Source organism: Zalophus californianus, chromosome 6 (genome assembly GCF_009762305.2).
Source record: "Zalophus californianus isolate mZalCal1 chromosome 6, mZalCal1.pri.v2, whole genome shotgun sequence".
Lineage (NCBI taxonomy): Eukaryota > Metazoa > Chordata > Mammalia > Carnivora > Otariidae > Zalophus > Zalophus californianus.
Window position 1 is genome coordinate 108597635 of NC_045600.1, and position 12630 is coordinate 108610264.

The window sequence follows — 12630 nt, forward strand, 5'->3', positions numbered from 1 at the left end:
CCCTGCACTTTTGCTTGTTGGGAGATTTTTGATTACTTTCAATTTCTTTGCTGGTTATTAGTCTGTTCAAGTTTTCTATTTCTTCCTATTTCAGTTTTGGTAGTTTATATGTTTCTAGGAATTTGTCTATTTCTTCCAGATTGTCCCATTTGTTAGGATATAATTTTTCATAATATTCTCTTATAATTGTTTGTATTTCTGTAGTGTTGGTTGTGATTTCTCCTCTCTCATTTGTGATTTTATTTACTTGGGTCCTTTCTCTTCTTTTGATAAATCTGGCTAGGAGTTTATCAATTTTATTGATTTTTTCAAAGAACCAGCTCCCAGCTCTTGGTTTCATTGATCTCTTCTGTTTTTGTTTCTATATCATTTATTTCTGCTCTAATCTTTATTATTTCCCTTCTTCTGCTGGCTTTAAGCTTCATTTGTTGTTCTTTTAATAGCTCCTTTAGGTGTAAGGTTAGGTTGTTTGAGATTCTTCTTGCTTCTTGAGGTAGGCCTGTATTGCTATATACTTCCTTCTTATGACTGTTTTTGCTGCATCCCAAAAGTTTTGGACCATAGTGTTTTCATTTTCATTTGTTTCCATGTAATTTTAATTTTCCTGGTTGACCCATTCACTCTTTAGTAGCATGTCCTTTAACCTCCATGTATTTGTGGTCTTTCCATATTTTTTCTCGTGGTTGACTTCAAGCTTCATAGTGTTGTGGTCAGAAAATATACATGGTATAATCTCAATCTTTTTGTACTCATTGAAGCCTGATTTGTGACCCAGTATGTTATCTATTCTGGAGAATGTCCCATTTCAAGTCCTCAATGCACTTGAAAAGAGTATGTATTCTGCTGCTTTAGGATGAAATGTTCTGACATATCTGTTAAGTCCATCTGGTCCAGTGTGTCATTCAAAGCCATTGTTTCCTTGTTGATTTTTTGCTTAGATGATCTATCTATTGATGTAAGTGGAGTGTTAAATTCCCCTACTATTATTGTATTATTATCAAAGAGTTCCTTTATATTTCTTATTGTTTTATACAAGTGGGTGCTCCCAAGTTAGGGGAATAAATATTTACAATTGTTAGATTTTCTTGTTGGACAGTTCCCTTTATTATGATATAACGCCCTTCTTCATCTCTTGTTACAGTATTTGTTTTAAAATCTACTTTGTCTGATAGAAGTATTGCTACTCTGGCTTTCTTTTGCTGTCCATTTGCATGATAAATGTTTTTCCATCCCCTCACTTTGAATCTGCAGGTATCTTTAGGTCTAAAATTTGTCTCTTGTAGGCAGCACATAGAGGGGTCTTATTTTTTATCCATTCTGACACCCTATGTCTTTTAATTGGAGTGTTTAGTCCATTTACCTTCAGAGTAATTGTTGATAGGTATGTATTTAGTGGCATTTTATTACTTCTTTTGTCATTGTTTCTGAAGATTTTCTCTGTTCCTTTCTAGTCTTTCTCACTTTTGGTCTTTTCTTCCACTCAAAGAATCCCCTTTAATTTTTCTTCAAGGCTGGTTTAGTGGTCACAAACTCCTTTAGTTTTTGTTTGTCTGGGAAACTCTTTACCTCCAAGAGAGTCACTTTAGATATAAGGACATGCATAGGTTGAAAGTGAAAGTTTGTAAAAAGATATGCCCATGCAAATGGTAGGCCAAAAAGAACTTTGTGACAATACTAAAATAGAAAAAAATAGACCTTAATTCAAAAACCATTATGAGACAAACAAGGATGTAATATATTGGTAGAGGGGTCAATTCATCAAGAAGTTATAATAATTATACACACCAAGCAACAGAGCCCCCAAATATGTGAAGCAAACAGTGATAGAAGTGGAAAATAGTTCAACAATGGTAGTTGGAGACTGCAATATCACACTTTCAATAATGAATAGAACATCGAGGGGGGGTGGAGCAAGATGGCAGAGGAGTAGGAGACCTGGAGTTCATCTGGTTTCAGGAATTCAGCTGGATAGGGATCAGACCATTCTGAACACCTACGAACTCAACAGGAGATCGAAGAAAAGAAGAGCAACAACTCTCTGAACAGAAACGCGACCACTTTCTGGAAGGTAGGACATGCGGAGAAGTGAATCCGAGGCGATATTCAGGAGGATAGACGGTGGGGGAGGGGGCCTTCGTCGGCCACTTCTGGCAAGTGATAGAGCAGCGGAGCACAAAATCGGAACTTTTAGAAGTCGGCTCCGGGGTGCCTGGGTGGCTCAGATGGTTGGGCGTTTGCCTTCGGCTCAGGTCATGATCCCAGCGTCCTGGGATCGAGTCCCGCATCGGGCTCCTTGCTCAGGAGGGAGTCTGCTTCTCCCTCTCCCTCTGCCTCTTCCCCTGCTTGTTCTCTCTCTCTCTCTCTCTCTCTCGCAAGTGAATAAATAAAATCTTAAAAAGCAAAACAAAACAAAAGTTGGCTCCAAGGGACATCGCTCCAGTGGCTAAGCGGGGAGTGGAACCCTCGTGGGACAGTGTGGTCTCAGGACCCTCGGGGTCACAGAAAGACTGGGGGTGCCTGAGTGCGGCAGAGCTCCCAGGTATCTGAGCGGGGAAGCCGGCTGCAGAGATGGAGCCGAGGCGCAGGCTCTCAGCTCGGGGTTGTTATAAACTGTGATCAGCAACACAGTCGGGCCACTGCTCTTCCAGCAGCGACCCAACAAGCGACAGATCCGGGGAGACTCCCCTTCCTCCCCCGGGAGGAGTGGCGCGGGAGTGCACCACAGAGATCTGCTGGGTTTGGAGACTCCACACGGGGTCGGGTGCCAGAGATAGAAACGCTCGGTCACAGGCCGGGTGAGCACGGAGTGCAGCCGGAGACCGGAGACATGGGAGTGACTGAGTGCTTTTCTCTGGGGGCTCACTGAGGAGTGGGGCCCCAAGTTCTCAGCTCCTCCAGGGTGGAGATTGGGAGGCCACCATTTTCACTCTCGTCCTCCAAAACTGTACGCAAAGCTTGCAGGGAACAAAAGCTCCCGAGAGCAAACCCGAGCAGATTACTTAGCCCGACCCGGCAAGGGCGGGGCAATTCCGCCTCCGGCAAAGACATTGGGGAACCACGGCAACAGGCCCCTCCCCCAGAAGATCAGCAAGAACAGCCAGCCAAGACCAAGTTTACCGATCAATGAGAACGGCAGAACTCCAGCGCTAGGGGAATACTGCACATAGAATTCATGGCTTTTTTACCATGATTCATTAGTCTTTCAAAGTTAATTTTTTTTAACTGTCTTTTTTTTTTGAATTTTCTTTTTCCCTTTTTCAACCAACATATTATCAATCCCTTTTTTAAAAAACATTTTTATTTTTCATTTTTAGAGTCATATTCTATCCCTTCATAGTAGTTACCTTTATTTTTTGGCATATATATATATATATATATATAAGTTGTTCTCTCTTTAAAATTTTGAGATACAGTTTCTTCTAACAGATCAAAATATACCCTAAATATCTAGTGTATGGCTTTGTTCTAGTCTCCTGCCTGATCACATTCTCTCCCCTTTTAATTTATTTGTCTCTTTTTTTTTAATCCTCTTCTTTCTTTTTTCAAACAACTTATCTTATCAATTCCTTTTATAAATTTTTTATAGTTTTCATTTTTACAGTCATATTCCATCCCTTCATCATATCAACCCTTATTTTTGTACATATATAAGTTTTTCTTTCTTTAAAATTTTGGGAGGCACTTTCTTCTAACAGACCAAAATACACCCAGAATCTAGTGTGTGGCACTGATCTATGCACCAGCCTGATCATATTTGATCATATTGTTTTTTTTGTTTTGTTCTGCTTTTGTTTGTTTTTATCTTTTTCTTTTTCTTTTTTTCTTTCTTTTTTCGTTCTTTCCCTTTCTTTTCCCCTGGTTTCAGGTCTTTTCTGCTTTGTTTAGAGTATATATCCTGGCGACCTTGTTACCCTGTTAGCATTTTGTTCTCTCATTCATCTGTTCTCCTCTGGACAAAATGACAACATGGAAAATATCACCTAAACAAAAAGAACAAGAGGTAGTACCAACTGCCAGGGACCTACTCAATACTGACATTAGTACGATGTCGGACCTAGAGTTCAGAATCATGATTTTAAAGATACTACTGGGCTTGAAAAAGCATGGAAGTTATTAGAGAAACCCTTTCTGGAGAAATAAAAGAACTAAAATCTAACCAAGTCGAAATCAAAAAGGCTATTAATGAGGTGCAATAAAAAATGGGGGTGCTAACTGCTAGGATAAATGAGGCAGAAGAGAGAATCAGCTATATAGAAGACCAAATGATGGAAAATAAAGAAGCTGAGAAAAAGAGAGATAAACAACTACAGGATCACGAGGGCAGAATTCGAGAGATAAGCGATACGATAAGACGAAACAACATTAGAATAATTGGGATCCCAGAAGAAGAAGAAAGAGAGAGAGGGGCAGAGGGTATATTGGTGCAAATTATAGCAGAGACCTTCCTTAATGTGGGGAAGGAAACAGGCATCAAAATCCAGGAGGCACAGAGAACCCCTCTCAAAATCAATAAAAATAGGTCAACACCCTGACATCTAATAGGGAAACTTATAAGTCTCAGAGACAAGAGAAAATCCTGAAAGCAGCTCAGGAGAAGAGATATGTACCCTATAATGGTAGAAACATTAGACTGGCAACAGACCTATCCACAGAGACCTGGCAGGCCAGAAAGGACTGGCATGATATCTTCAGAGCACTAAACGAGAAAAATATGCAGCCAAGAATACTATATCCCGCTAGGCTGTCACTGAAAATAGGAGAGACAAAAAGCTTCCAGGACAAACAAAAACTAAAGGAATTTGAAACATGAAACCAGGCCTACAAGAAATATTGAAAGGGGTCCTCTAAGCAAAGAGAGAGCCTAAAAGCAGCATAGACCAGAAAGGAACACAGACAATATACAGTAACAGTCACCTTACAGGCAATACAATGGCACTAAATTCATATCTTTCAATAGTTACCCTGAATGTTAATGGGCTCAATGGCCGAATCAAAAGACATAGGCTATCAGATTGGATTAAAAAACAAGACCCATCAATATGCTGTCTGCAAGAGACTCATTTTAGACCCAAAGACACCCCCAGATTGAAAGTGAGGGGGTGGAAAACCATTTACCATGCTAATGGACACCAAAAGAAAGCTGGGGTGGCAATCCTTCTATCAGACAAATTAGATTTTAAACCAAAGACTGTAATAAGAGATGAGGAAGGACACTATATCCTACTTAAAAGGTCTATCCAACAAGAAGATCTAACAATTGTAAATATCTATGCCCCAAACATGGGAGCAGCCAATTATATAAGGCAATTAATAACAAAAGCAAAGAAACACATTAACAACAATACAATAATAGTGGGGGACTTTAACACCCCCCTGACTGAAATGGACAGATCATCTAAGCAAAAGATCAACAAGGAAATAAAGACTTTAAATGACACCCTGGCCCAAATGGACTTCACAGACATATTCAGAACATTCTATCCCAAAGCAACGGAATACACATTCTTCTCTAGTGCCCATGGAACATTCTCCAGAATTGATCACATCCTAGGTCACAAATCAGGTCTCAACCGGTACCAAAAGATTGGAATTATTCCCTGCATCTTTTCAGACCACAATGCTTTGAAACTAGAACTCAATCACAAGAGGAAAGTCAGAAAGAACTCAAATACATGGAGGCTAAAGAGCATCCTACTAAAGAATGCATGGGTCAACCAGGAAATTAAAGAAGAATTAAAAAAATTCATGGAAACCAATGAAAATGAAAACACAACTGTTCAAAATCTTTGGGATGCAGCAAAGTCAGTCCTGAGAGGAAAGTATATAGCAATACAAGCCTTTCTCAAGAAACAAGAAAGGTCTCAAATACACGAACTAACCCTAACCTAAAGGAGCTAGAGAAAAACAGCAAATAAAGCCTAAACCCAGCAGGAGAAGAGAAATCATAAAAATCAAAGCGGAAATCAATGAAATAGAAACCAAAGAACAGTAGAACAGATCAGCGAAACTAGGAGCTGGTTCTTTGAAAGAATTAACAAGATTGATAAAACCCTGGCCAGACTCATCAAAAAGAAAAGAGAAATGACCCAAATCAACAAAATCATGAATGAAAGAGGAGAGATCACAACCAACACCAAAGAAATACAAACAATTCTAAGAACATATTATGAGCAACTCTATGCCAGCAAATTAGATAACCTGGAGGAAATGGATGCATTCCTAGAGATGTATCAACTACCAAAATTGAACCAGGAAGAAATAGAAAACCTGAACAGACCTATAACCACTAAGGAAATTGAAGCAGTCATCAAAAATCTCCCAACAAACAAAAGCCCAGGGCCAGATAGCTTCCCACGGGAATTCTACCAAATATTTAAAGAAGAATTAATACCTATTCTTCTGAAACTGTTCCTAAAAATAGAAATGGAAGGAAAACTTCCAAACTCGTTTTATGAGGTCACCATTACCTTGATCCCCAAACCAAAGACCCCAACACAAAGGAGAATTACAGACCAATATCCTTGATGAACATGGATGCAAAAATTCTCACCAAAATACTAGCCAATAGGATCCAACAGTACATTAAAAGGATTATTCACCACGACCAAGTGGGATTTATCCCTGGGCTGCAAGGTTGGTTCAACATCCGCAAATCAATCAACGTGATACAATACATTAACAAAAGAAAGAACAAGAATCATATGATCCTCTCAATAGATGCAGAAAAAGCATTTGACAAAGTACAGCATCCTTTCTTGATCAAAACTCTTCAGAGTATAGGGATAGAGGGTACATACCTCAATATCATAAAAGCCATCTATGAAAAACCTACAGCGAATATCATTCTCAATGGGGAAAAACTGAGAGCTTTCCCCCTAAGGTCAGGAACGCGGCAGGGATGTCCACTCTCACCACTGCTATTCAACATAGTATTAGAAGTCCTAGCCACAGCAATCAGACAACAAAAAGAAATCAAAGGCATCCAAATCGGCAAAGAGGAAGTCAAACTCTCACTGTTTGCAGATACGACGCTTTATGTGGAAAACCCAAAAGACTCCACCCCAAAACTGCTAGAACTCATACAGGAATTCAGTAAAGTGGCAGGATATAAAATCAATGCACAGAAATCAGTGGCATTCCTCTACACCAACAAGACAGAAGAGAGAGAAATGAAGGAGTCGATCCCATTTACAATTGCACCCAAAACCATAAGATACCTAGGAATAAATCTAACCAAAGAGGGAAAGGATCTGTACTCAGAAAACTATAAAATACTCGTGAAAGAAATTGAGGAAGACACAAAGAAATAGAAAAACATTCCATGCTCATCGATTGGAAGAACAAACATTGTGAAGATGTCAATGCTACCTAGAGCAATCTACACATTCAATGCAATCCCCATCAAAATACCATCCACTTTTCTCAAAGAAATGGAACAAATAATCCTAAAATTTGTATGGAACCAGAAGAGACCCCGAATAGCCAGAGGAATGTTGAAAAAGAAAAGCAAAGCTGGCGGCATCACAATTCTGGACTTCCAGCTCTATTACAAAGCTGTTTTCATCAAGACAGTATGGTACTGGCACAAAAACAGACACATAGATCAATGGAACAGAAGAGAGAGCCCAGAAATGGACCCTCAACTCTATGGTCAACTCATCTTTGACAAAGCAGGAAAGAATGTGCAATGGAAAAAAGACAGTCTCTTCAACAAATGGTGTTGGGAAAATTGGACAGCCACATGCAGAAGAATGAAACTGGACCATTTCCTTACACCACACACAAAAATAGACTCAAAATGGGTGAAAGACCTAAATGTGAGACAGGAGTTCATCAAAATCCTGAAGGAGAACACAGGCAGCAACCTCTTCGACCTCAGCCGCAGCAACCTCTTCCTAGAAACATCGCCAAAGGCAAGGGAAGCCAGGGCAAAAATGAACTATTGGGACTTCATCAAGATAAAAAGCTTTTGCACAGCAAAAGAAACAGTCCACAAAACCAAAAGACAACCGACAGAATGGGAGAAAATATTTGCAAATGACATATCAGATAAAAGGCTAGTATCCAAAATCTATAAAGAACTTATCAACCCAAAGAACAAATAATCCAATCAAGAAATGGGCAGAAGACATGAACAGACATTTTTTCCAAAGAAGACATCCAAATGGCCAACAGACACATGAAAAAGTGCTCAACATCGCTCGGCATCAGGGAAATCCAAATCAAAACCTCAATGAGATACCACCTCAAACCAGTCAGAATGGCTAAAATTAACAAGTCAGGAAACGACAGATGTTGGTGGGGATGCGGAGAAAGGGGAACCCTCCTACACTGTTGGTGGGAATGCAAGCTGTTGCAGCCACTCTGGAAAACAGTATGGAGTTTCCTCAAAACGTTGAAAATAGAGCTACCATACAACCCAGGAATTGCACTACTGGGTATTTACCGCAAAGATACAAATGTAGGGATCCAAAGGGGTACGTGCACCCAGATGTTTATAGCAGCAATGTCCACAATAGCTAAACTGTGGAAAGAGCCAAGATGTCCATCGACTGATGAATGGATAAAGAAGTTGTGGTATATATATATATATGTATACAAGGGAATATTATGCAGCCATCAAAAGGAATGAGATCTTGCCATTTGCAATGACGTGTGGACGGAACTGGAGGGTGTTATGCTGAGTGAAATAAGTCAATCAGAGAAAGACATATATCATATGACCTCACCAATATGAGGAATTCTTAATCTCAGGAAACAAACTGAGGGTTGCTGGAGCGGGGGTGGGGTGGGAGGGATGGGGTGGCTGGGTGATAGACATTGGGGAGGGTATGTGCTATGGTGAGTGCTGTGAATTGTGTAGGAGTGTTGAATCACAGATCTGTACCTCTGAAACAAATAATGCAGTATATGTTAAGAAAAAAAAAAAGAAGAAGATAGCAGGAGGGGAAGAATGAAGGGGGGGAAATCGGAGGGGGAGATGAACCATGAGAGACAATGGATTCTGAAAAACAAACTGAGGGTTCTAGAGGGGAGGGGGGTCAAGGGATGGGTTAGCCTGGTGATGGGTATTAAAGAGGGCACGTTCTGTGTGGAGCACTGGGTGTTATGCACAAACAATGAATCATGGAACACTACATCAAAAACTAATGATGTAATGTATGGTGATGACCATAACAATAAAAAAATTTAAAGGGGAAAAAAAAAGTAAGGGAGTAATGGAAAGAGGAATTTGATACATTATCAACATCCATGATCTAGGGGCCAGGCTTTTGCTTAGGTCTTGTTCTGTCACTGAGTGTGGAGGGGTTGTACCTCAGCTCAAATTGTCTATCTACACTGGGTTTCAGTTTTTTACCTACAAATAAAATTTATCTCTAAAGAAAAAAAAATAATGAATAGAACATCTAAACAGAAGACCAATAAGGAAATAGAACAACATTGTAAACCAACTAGACCTAACAGACATATATAGGACATTCCACCCAATAATAGCAGAATACACATTCTACTGAAGTGCACAGGGAACATTCTCCAAGAGAGACCATACATTAGGCAATAAAAAATCCTACCAGCTTGTTTAACCATTTACCCACTGAATGATGACTAAATTGTTTCCAACTTTTTTGGTTATTATGAATAAAGCTGCTATGAAGATTCATGTCTAAGTTTTTGTATAAACACAAGTTTTTAATTCTCCTGGGTAAGTGCTCAAGATTGCAACTACTGAGTCATATAGTTGTTTCACTGGGTTTTATAAGAAAATGCCAAACTGTCATTCACAATGGTTAGAACATTTTATATCCCACCAGCAATTTATGAGTAATCCTGTTTCCCCGCATTCTTTTTTAAAAAGTTTATTTAAATAAAAAGTTTATTTAAGTAATCTTTTATCCAACAAGGGGCTCAAACTCACAACCCCTAAATCGAGTCACAGGCTCTTCCAACTGAGCCAGCCAGGTGCCCCTTTCCCTTCATTCTTGGCAGCATTTGGTGTTGTCACTATTTTTATTTTAGTCATTCTAATATGTGTGTGGTGGTATCTCATGGTGAGTTTAATTTGCAATTCCCTAGTGGCTAATGATATTAAACATCTTTTCATGTGCAGTATTTGCCACCTGTAGATTCTCTTCAGGGAACTGTGTCTCGCCCATTTCTAATTGAATTTTTTTTCTGCTGAGTTTTGAGAACTCTTTATGTATTCTGGATAACAGTCCTTTGTCAGATTTGTAGTTCACAGATATTTTCTCTAAGCCTGTAGCTTGTGTTTTCACCCTTTTAACAGGGTCTTTTTTGGAAAAAGTGTTACTAATTTTGAGGAAGTCCAATTTATCAATTTTTTTCTTATATAGTCATGCTTTTGGTGTCAAGGGTAAGAATTTTTTGCCCAGTTCTAGGTCCTAAAGTGTTTTTTTTTTCTATTTTTTCCCCTAAAGTTTTACAGTGATCCATTTTGATTTAATTTTTGTGAAAGGTGTGACGTTTAGGTTGAGTTACATTTTTTTAAACTATGGATGTCCAATTGCCCCAGCTCCATCTCTTAAAAAGGTTACCCTTTTTCCACTGAATTGCTTTCGCATTTTGTAAAAAATCGGTTGGGTATGTATGTCTGGTCTTTTTCTGGATTTTCTATTCTGTTCCATTGATCTACATGGCTATCCCTCTGCTGCCAATACACAAGGTCTTGATTACTGGTTATTTTTTAAAAGCTCTATACTAATTCTAATGTGCTGTGAGGACTGGGAACCACTGCTGGAGCCAGAAAAATGGTTTGAAGAGACTAACTAGTGTGATTATCTTTTACAGTTTGGAGAAATACAGTGAAAAGCAGTCTGTACTTAGAAGCAAAAGACCTGTGTTTTGTAGTCTTAGTGAATGAGTATGTGGCTAGGTGATCTGGCCAAATCTTTTAGCCTGAGTCTCAATTTTCTCCTCAATGGAACTGGGATGCTAATACATATTTAGTCTACCCTTCTGGTATGCCTTTGAATAGAAAAGGAAATATAGAGTCTGTAAGCTTTAGACTGAAGCCAGTAAACAAATACAAAGGGTTATTATTTGAAAAAAAAAAAAAAGGAAAATGACATCCGGAGAGATTAAGGTCTTTCTTACCCAAAGTCACCTTCTATTTTATTTGGTGGCATTAGCTAGGAAATTTCAAGTTATTCAACATATACGTACAGAGCACATTCTGCCAGACACTGTGAAAAGTCCCTGGGACACAAACACAAAAAGACACAGTCCCTGTCCTTAAGAATCTTCCTGTTTAATGGGGACATATACCATTTTTCAAAAGTTAAGTGAATTAAAATTAAATTTGTATTAAGAACTCCTTTAGAATTCCAGGGACCTTCCAGGTCGATGGATCCATAGGGCAATAAATCATTGTTCTGACATCTCTGTAAGTCACCAGCTATACTCTTAGACTTTCACGGGATTTTGCATGCTGATTTTGTAGAGACAAAAGGAAAGAGGGAGGGTTTCCCTGGAAAGAACTAAAAACAATCTTAGGCTCACGTGCTTGCAACTCCTTCCAAGCTCTTCTCATCCCCATTCCAAAATTTCATTGCCATCCATTTATTAAAACAAAACAAAAACATTCCATGGAGCCAATTCAGAGTCCGATATTGTGAATAAAAAATGCATTTGCCTACCTCAAGTGGTGCAATCCCAAGGGTCAGCCTACTTCTTCTGTGTGCTTCCAGGTCTCATTTTACAAACTGATTTCAGCCCAGGTCTGTCTGTAATGCAAATGCATATGGAGTAGCTTTAACAAGTTAGAGGAAGACTGGATATGCAACATTCCTCTAAAACAGCCTGAGAAAATCTCCCTTGGAGAATAAAGGCTAGTATTACAGAATCATTTTTAGTATTATTAAATGTTATTTGGTGTTTAGAGTTGAAGGCATGAGAATAAAACAAAACACACGATAGCAAAACAATGCTCCAGCACAACAAAATCAGAACCCAGTTCCCAGATTCCCAGCTGGAGAGAGGCTCAGAAGTAATTGCCAAGTTCTAGCCCAGCCATTGGCGAGGCTCTGCTGCCCCCAGGTGGCTGAAGTCCTTCCTGGACAAAGCCGCTGGTGCTCTTATGCTAGTAAGTGCTGAGTTTTAGAACAGTGGAGTGGATAGATGGGTAGGGAAGTGGGTGGATTCATTCATTTAGTAAATATTGAATTTACCTATTTTGCCAGGCACTGTGCTAAGTGATGTTAGGAAGTGAAATTTTGAAATTTGAGATCTGAGATCTGAAAATTGCTTTCGCATTAAGTAAAGCAAGGGCTATGGTCAGAGCTACCCTGTGCATTGGTTCCAGAATAGTGGGGATGGGGGAAGGACTTCCCCAATATGCTTCATTCTTCAGGGAGACAAACATAACTCTAGCTAACCTTAGCCTATTAATTCAAATCCATTGAGTTAACAGGAGAAAGAATATAGAGCAGGTAAATGCAGGCTTTAGATACGCACTAGGAGTATGGAGGAAGTTCTAGGTGGGGGCAGAGAGGGAGAGTTAGCAGAACTCTGTCTTACTGAAAAACAAAGGAAAGCAAATAAAAGAACAAGATACCATATTTAACATAGTTGGTCCTCAAAGACGATGACACCCAGTATTAGTAAGTCATTATA

At 39.3% G+C, this 12630-nt stretch overlaps 1 long non-coding RNA gene across 2 annotated transcripts in view; it reads right to left on the reverse strand.

Annotated features, from left to right (window-relative positions):
* Nucleotides 1-12630, reverse strand: part of LOC113908623 — a 72264-nt gene that overhangs the window by 55291 nt on the left and 4343 nt on the right. For both annotated transcript variants that reach the window (XR_003515552.1, XR_003515553.1), the window contains exon 2: nucleotides 11655-11741. This is a non-coding gene — a long non-coding RNA (uncharacterized LOC113908623). The remainder of the gene's footprint in view (nucleotides 1-11654; nucleotides 11742-12630) is intronic.